The following is a 7,958-nucleotide window of genomic DNA, read 5'->3' as shown; positions in this document are numbered from 1 at the left end:
AAAAAAATATATGTTTTACCAAATCTCAAAATATGTTTGAGGGAGCAGTTAAAATCCTGTTCAAGTGTTCACCATTATGTTAGCTCAATCTTGCTCGCTCACAGAGCTATGGCCAATTTAGGCTCAAAATGTCCACCCTGTTAGGATTATGCACCTAACAGGTTGTAAAATGGACACAAAAACATGAAGTGCCTGAGCATGACCAATATGTTTTTCTGAAAGTCAGATGTGCTTTTTCTGATAGTATATACTTAAAAATAAATGTATTCTTTCTCCCAAAAAATGTACAAGTTCCGAAAGGCACCGCAAAGTAGAAATGACCCAGGTGGTTGCTTTGGGTCCATAGCCACTAAACTATAGTTTATGCCTGAAGCAAAATACATTTAGTGCAGTCAGACCGCAAAGAGGTTATTTGGGTCCCTCTTGTGGTCAATGATGCTACCTACAATGAGTTGTCACAGCTCAATAGGGACCCTACCCAATAAAATAATCATGACATTTGTATTACGGACAGTCGATGCAAATATATGCAAAAATATGCAAATTCACCTAAACATCTTTAGATTGATTTATGAAAATCATGGTCAGTTCTATAAAGGCAGCGACAGGAGAGGTGCTGTCCTCACACCGCAAAAAAGTTAGTCGTGGTCAAAAGTTTTGAGAATGACACAAATACTAATTTTCACAAAGTCTGCTGCCTCAGTTTTGATGATGGCAATTTGCATATACTCCAGAATGTGTGATCAGATTAATTGCAAAGTTCCTCTTTGCCATGAAAATGAACTTAATCCCCAAAAAACCATTTCCACTGCATTTCAGCCCTGCCACAAAAGGACCAGCTGACATCATGTCAGTGATTCTCTCGTTAACACAGGTGAGAGTGTTGACGAGGACAAGGCTGGAGATCACTCTGTCATGCTGATTGAGTTAGAATAACAGACTGGAAGCTTTAAAAGGAGGGTGGTGCTTGAAATCATTGTTCTTCCTCTGTTAACCATGGTTACCTGCAAGGAAACACGTGCCGTCATCATCGCTTTGCACAAAAAGGGCTTCACAGGCAAGGATATTGCTGCTAGTAAGATTGCACCAAAATCAACCATTTATCGGATCATCAAGAACTTCAAGGAGAGAGGTTCAATTGTTGTGAAGAAGGCGTCACGGCGCCCAAGAAAGTCCAGCAAGCGCCAGGACCATCTCCTAAAGTTGATTCAGCTGCGGGATCGGGGCACCACCAGTGCAGAGCTTGCTCAGGAATGGCAGCAGGCAGGTGTGAGTGCATCTGCACGCACAGTGAGACAAATACTTTTGGAGGATGGCCTGGTGTCAAGAAGGGCAGCAAAGAAGCCACTTCTCTCCAGTAAAAACATCAGGGACAGACTGATATTCTGCAAAAGGTACAGGGATTGGACTGCTGAGGACTGGGGTAAAGTCATTTTCTCTGATTAATCCCCTTTCCGATTGTTTGGGACATCCGGAAAAACACCTTGTCCGGAGAAGACAAGGTGAGCGCTAACATCAGTCCTGTGTCATGCCAACAGTAAAGCATCCTGAGACCATTCATGTGTGGGGTTGCTTCTCAGCCAAGGGAGTGTGCTCACTCACAATTTTGTTTAAGAACACAGCCATGAATAAAGAATGGTACCAACACATCCTCCGAGAGCAACTTCTCCCAACCATCCAAGAACAGTTTTGTGACGACCAATGCCTTTTCCAGCATGATGGAGCACCTTGCCATAAGGTGATAACTAAGTGGCTCGGGGAACAAAACATCTACATTTTGGGTCCATGGCCAGGAAACTCCCCAGACCTTAATCCCATTGAGAACTTGTGGTCGATCCTCAAGATACGAGTGGACAAACAAAAACCCACAAATTCGGACAAACTCCAAGCATTGATTATGCAAGAATGGGCTGCCATCAGTCAGGATGTGGCCCAGAAGTTAATTGACAGCTTGCCAGGGCGGATAGCAGAGGTCTTGAAAAAGAAGGGTCAACACTGCAAATATTGACTCTTTGCATAAACTTAATGTAATTGTCAATAAAAGCCTTTGACACTTATGGAATGCTTGTAATTATACTTCAGTATACCATAGTAACATCTGACAAAAATCTCTCATAACACTGAAGCAGCGAACTTTGAAGACCAATACTTGTGTCACTCAAAACTTTTGACCACGACTGTAGATTAACATACAGTACACTACTATATAATACACTGCACATACACTGTGCACAGAACATTAAGAACGCCTTCCTAATATTGAGTTGCCCCCTCCTTTCGCCCTCAGAACAGCCTCAATTCATCGGGGCATGGATTTCACAAGGTGTCAAAAGCGTTCCACAGGGATGCTGCATGATGACTCCAATGCTTCCCACAGTTGTGTCAAGTTGGCTGGGTGTCCTTTGGATTGTGGACCATTCTTGATACAGACGGGAAACTGTTGAGTGTGAAAAACCCAGCAGCGTTGCAGTTCTTGACACAAACCGGTGAGCCTGGCACCAACTACCATACCCTGTTCAAAGGCACTTACATTTTTTGTCTTCCCCATTCACTCTCTGAATTGCACACATACACAATCCATGTCTCAAGGCTTAAAAATCCTTCTTTAACCTGTCTCCTCCCCTTCATCTACACTGATTGAAGTGGATTTAACAAGTGACAACAATAAGGGATCATAGCTTTCACCTGGATTCACCTGGTCAGTCTATGTGATAGAAAGAGCAGGTGTTCTTAATGTTTTGTACACAGTGTATATAATACAGGTAACTGCCAAAAAAAAGGTAACACTTGAGTAAATGAGGGATACAAAGTACAGTGCATTCGGAAAGTATTCAGACCCTTTGACTTTATCCACATTTTTCTACGTTACAGCCTTATTCTAAAATGAATTAAATGAATCAATCTACAAACAATACACCCATAATGACAAAGCAAAAACAGGTTTGACGTTTTTACTAATTTATTAAAAAGAGAAAACAGAAATACCTTATTTACATAAGTATTCAGACCCTTTGCTATGAGACTATAAAATGAGCTCAGGTGCATCCCGTTTCCATTGATCATCCTTGAGATGTTTCTACAACTTGATTGGAGTCCACCTGTGGTAAATTCAATTGATTGGACATGATTTGGAAAGGCACACCTGTCTATATAAGATTCCACAGTTGACATTTCAGGTCAGAGCAAAAACCAAGCCATGAGGTCGAAGGAATTGTCCATAGAGCTCTGAGACAGGATTGTGTCGAGGCACAGATCTGGGGAAGGGTAGCAAAACATTTCTGCAGCATTGAAGGTCCCCAAGAACACAGTGGCCTCCATCATTCTTAAATGGAAGAAGTTTGGAACCACCAAGACTCTTCCTAGAGCTGGCCGCCCCGCCAAACTGAGCAATCCAGGGAGAGGGGTCTTGGTCAGGGAGGTGACCAAGAACTAGATGGTCACTCTGACAGAGCTCCTCTGTGGTGATGGGAGAACCTTCCAGAAGGACAACCATCTCTGCAGCGCTCCACCAATCAGGCCTTTATGGTAGAGTGGCCAAATGGAAGCCACTCCTCAGTAAAAGGCACATATTGAACTCTTTGGCCTGAATGCCAAGCATCACATCTGGAGGAAACCTGGCACCATCCCTACGGTGAAGCATGGTGGTGGCAGCATCATGCTGTGGGGATGTTTTTCAGCGACAGGGACTGGGAGACTAGTCAGGATCGAGGGAAAGATGAACAGAGCAAAGTAGAGAGATCCTTGATGAAAAACTGCTCCAGAGCGCTCAGGACCTCAGACTGGGGTGAAGATTCACCTTCCAACAGGACAACGACCCTAAGCACACAGCCAAGACAATGCATGAGTGGCTTCGGGACAAGTCTCTGAATGTCCTTGAGTGGCCCAGCCAGAGCCTGGACCTGAAAATCTCTGGAGAGACCTGAAAATAGCTGTGCAGCGATGCTCCCCATCCAACCTGACGGAGCTTGAGAGGATCTGCAGAGAAGGGAGAAACTCCCCAAATGCCGAGCTCGTAGCGTCATACCCAAGATGACTCAAGGCTGTAATCGCTGCTAAAGGTGCTTCAAAGTACTGAGTAAATGGTCTGAATACTTACTTAAATGTCATTTGTAATACATTTGCAAAATTTCTAAAAACCAGTTTTTGCTTTGTCATTATGGAGTAGTGTGTGTAGATTGATGGAAAAAAACCTATTTCATCAATTTTCGAATAAGGCTGTAACGTAACAAAATGTGGAAAGCATCATGCTGTGGGGATGTTTTTCAGCGGTAGGGACTGGAAGACTAGTCAGGATTGAGGCAAAGATGAACGGAGCAAAGTACAGAGAGATCCTTAATGACTACCTGCTCAGGACCTCAGACTTGTACCGAAGCCACTACTGTGTTGTCTTGGCTGTGTGCTTAGGGTCGTTGTCCTATTGGAAGGTGAACCTTCACCCCAGTCTGAGGTCCTGAGCGCTCTGGAGCAGGTTTTCATCAAGGATCTCGCTGTACTTTACTCCGTTCATCTTTGCCTCGATCCTGACTAGTCTCCTAGTCCCTGCCGCTGAAAAACATCCCCACAGCAAGATGCTGCCACCACTATGCTTCACTGTAGGGATGGTGCCAGGTCTCCTCCAGACATGATGCTTGGCATTCAGGCAAAAGAGTTCAATTTGTGCCTTTTACTGAGGAGTGGCTTCCGTCTGGCCACTCTACCATAAAGGCCTGATTGGTGGAGTGCTGCAGAGATGGTTGTCCTTCTGGAAGGTTCTCCCATCTCCACAGAGGAACTCTAGAGCTCTGTCAGAGTGACCATCAGGTTCTTGGTCACCTCCCTGACCAAGGCCCTTCTCCCCCGATTGCTCAGTTTGGCCAGGCGGCCAGCTCTAGGAAGTCTTGCTGGTTCCAAACTTCTTCCATTTAAGAATGATGGATGCCACTGTGTTCTTGGGGACCTTCAATGCTGCAGAATTGTTTTGGTACCCTTCCCCAGATCTTTGGCTACGACACAATCCTGGCTCGGAGCTCTACGGACAATTGCTTCAAACTCACGGCTTGGTTTTTGCTCTGACATGCGCTGTCAACTGTGGGACCTTATATAGACAGGTGTGTGCCTTTCCAAATCATGTCCAATCAATTGAATTTACCACAGGTGGACTCCAATAAAGGTTGTAGAAACATCTCAAGGATGCTCAATGGAACAGGATGCACCCGAGCTCAATTTCGCATCTCATAGCAAAGGGTCTGAATACTTATGTAAATAAGGTATGTTTTTTTTTCTTCAAATTTTTTTTACCTGTTTTCACTTTGTCATTATGGGGTAGTGTGTGTAGATTGCTGAGGACCTTCTTTAAAAAAAATGTAATTCAATCCATTTTAGAATGAGGCTATAACGTAACTGTGGAAAAAGTAAAGGGGTCTGAACACTTTCCGAAGGCACTGTATGTACAGTAAGAAATCCTTTTTAGCCATAACCATTTTCCCTCAGGTCAACCATATACGCTTTAAAAGTGTCAAAACGTATAACTGTCTATGTTTTGAGACTTCCGTGAAGTAAAATGACTCCAGAATTGATGTATGGTTGAAAATATATTTCAAATATTATCTTTATTCATTCTATGATAGATGTACACCACTTGAGACTGTGATAAAAGCACACAAAGGCTATGGACTGAAATCTGGTCAGAGACATTTGGAACCTTAGAGTTAAAAACAGATAAAAATATTAGACGTGTTATTTTTAATAAAGCAGAAAGTTACAGGGGAAAGAGGAGAAGAAGGTATGTGCCACGTTGACTTCTTGTCATTGCTATTGATGTTTTATTCTGTACAGAGGACAATTTTGTACTAAATTAATCTAGATAACACTACATAAAACAAAGTAATTCATATGTACAATATTAAATGAAGCCACATAGTACAGATCACATACAAAAAGGACACTTGTTAAGTTATTCTACTTTGGAAAGTACATGTTCAACTAAAAACCTGCAGCGGCCAAGCCAAGAATTCAGAAAAACAGTCACCAAAACATTTTTTTGTGTCTAACTTGTCATACAAGTCGTTTATCTGTGTGTGTGTGTTCAAGAAAACAAACCATGACAGTTTGAACACAAATAAAAAGAAAACTGATCAAACATCTTTCCAAACAATACTGTTATATAAAATATGTTTTTTTAGGATCAAAAATTGTTTTGGCGAGTGCCATTCGTCCAGGAAAAAAAGATACATGTTTAAATGGTAGTTAAATGAACACCTTTTTGCATTTAAGAAAGTATTAATAATGCAGTTACCAAGCCAAGCCTGGATGTCGGTCTTTCAGCATTGGCCATTTCCATTGGCAACTACAATGCTAACACCAGCATCCAGGCTACCAGTTGCCTGGGACTAGACAACAGAAAATACATTACAGATTGGATACGCATGCTAGATTTGCAAGTTCAAACAATGGTACCAGAGAAAGACTAACATTTACAAGGAGGCAATCAAATCAAATTGTATTCGTCACATGCTTCGTAAACAACAGGTGTGCACTAACAGTTGTTAGCAATTTATTTTATTATTCGACAACACAGACCCCAAAGCAAATCAGGGGGAGAAAAATATATTTATTCAAAGTGAACAAATCCTAGTTGTTATGCTGGAAAGTGGATGGTAGATGTTAATTCTTCCCCGTTCTCATTGTTTCTCCACAGAACAAAGAGACAGGATGTAGTTTAGACCCAAGCCTAGCCTGTGGTTGATCAATTAGAATTCATTGCAGTAAAATTGGGCCAATGGCCAAAATACAAAGTATCCCGTTTCAGCTTCAATGTATAGATAATTTGGACCAATGAGAACTTGCCACACATGGCTATGAGTCCCGGACTGGAACCCCTACACAGATTCTAAACTGAAAAACAACCCGTGTCCCTGACCCATTAATCTTCAGTTCCCCATGACAGAAAAACAACTAGTTCCATTGATCTTTAGTTCTCTGCGTTGTGTATTTATCTTTGAATATTCTTACAGTGAAATGCTTACTTATGAGCCCTTTCCTTGTCCAATCCAGGAATGGACAGCTTCCTGACTTGAGAAGGCAGAACAGACTGTACATATTGACTCAACAGGATACTGAAGAAAGCTTCATTGAAGATACACAAACACGTCACATCTTTCAAGTTTTCAGGAAGTGCTTTTTAGGTAGTACAATAGACTTATTCTTAACGGTTACAGATTTCATCCAAAGAGGGAGTCAGGTGTGAAATCACCTCTTTCTCGTCCTCTTACTGCTCAGTCTCTACGTTCTCTATGTGAATGTGCCTGTGAATCAGTATATTATGAGCAATGGACACATATGCTCATTCAACTGTCACATTAAATGTTTTTGACATCCAAACAGTGTTGCCATTCTCATCGAGGCCAATAATAATAATAATGTAATATTCCTCCACACGATAAACGGCTCTCTGATGTCTTCCCGAAGTTAAGATCTTTCTGTTCCTTACTTCACACAAGACAAGTAACAGTCCTCTCAGCGCCACAGCAAAGCACCTCTGGGTAGGAGGGTACTGGTAAAAACCAACATGGGGAAACGTGAGAACGCTTAGGGGGGGGGGGGGGGGTACAAGAGGGACAGGGCATGTGATATCATGGGTACTTCTGGAACGAATGGAGGACAATGCTCGACTAGCAAGCAGCTACAGGGCTGCAAGCCAGGCTCCTGAAAAGCCTGCATCTGAGGACAAGATGCGCGTTTGAGATGGACTTCATTACAGTCTGGCTGTGCAGAATCACTGATCTACAAGATCACCCTGCATCCCAAATAACAACTTATTATGTGATCGAGATGAGTAATTCTGCAGTTCGCCTTCCTCAAACTGATACCCTCAGGTAAGGTGTCATGTCGTCATTTCAGTTGGAGCGTTTTGGAATGTTCTGCATAATGCAGCGTTACAGTGTGTGGCTACAGGGGTCTTGATGGACTCTGTGTCAAAC

This window comes from Coregonus lavaretus (genome assembly GCF_964263955.1).
Source record: "Coregonus lavaretus genome assembly, chromosome: 18".
NCBI classification, from domain to species: Eukaryota; Metazoa; Chordata; class Actinopteri; order Salmoniformes; family Salmonidae; genus Coregonus; species Coregonus lavaretus.
Note: the sequence above shows the minus strand (reverse complement) of the source record.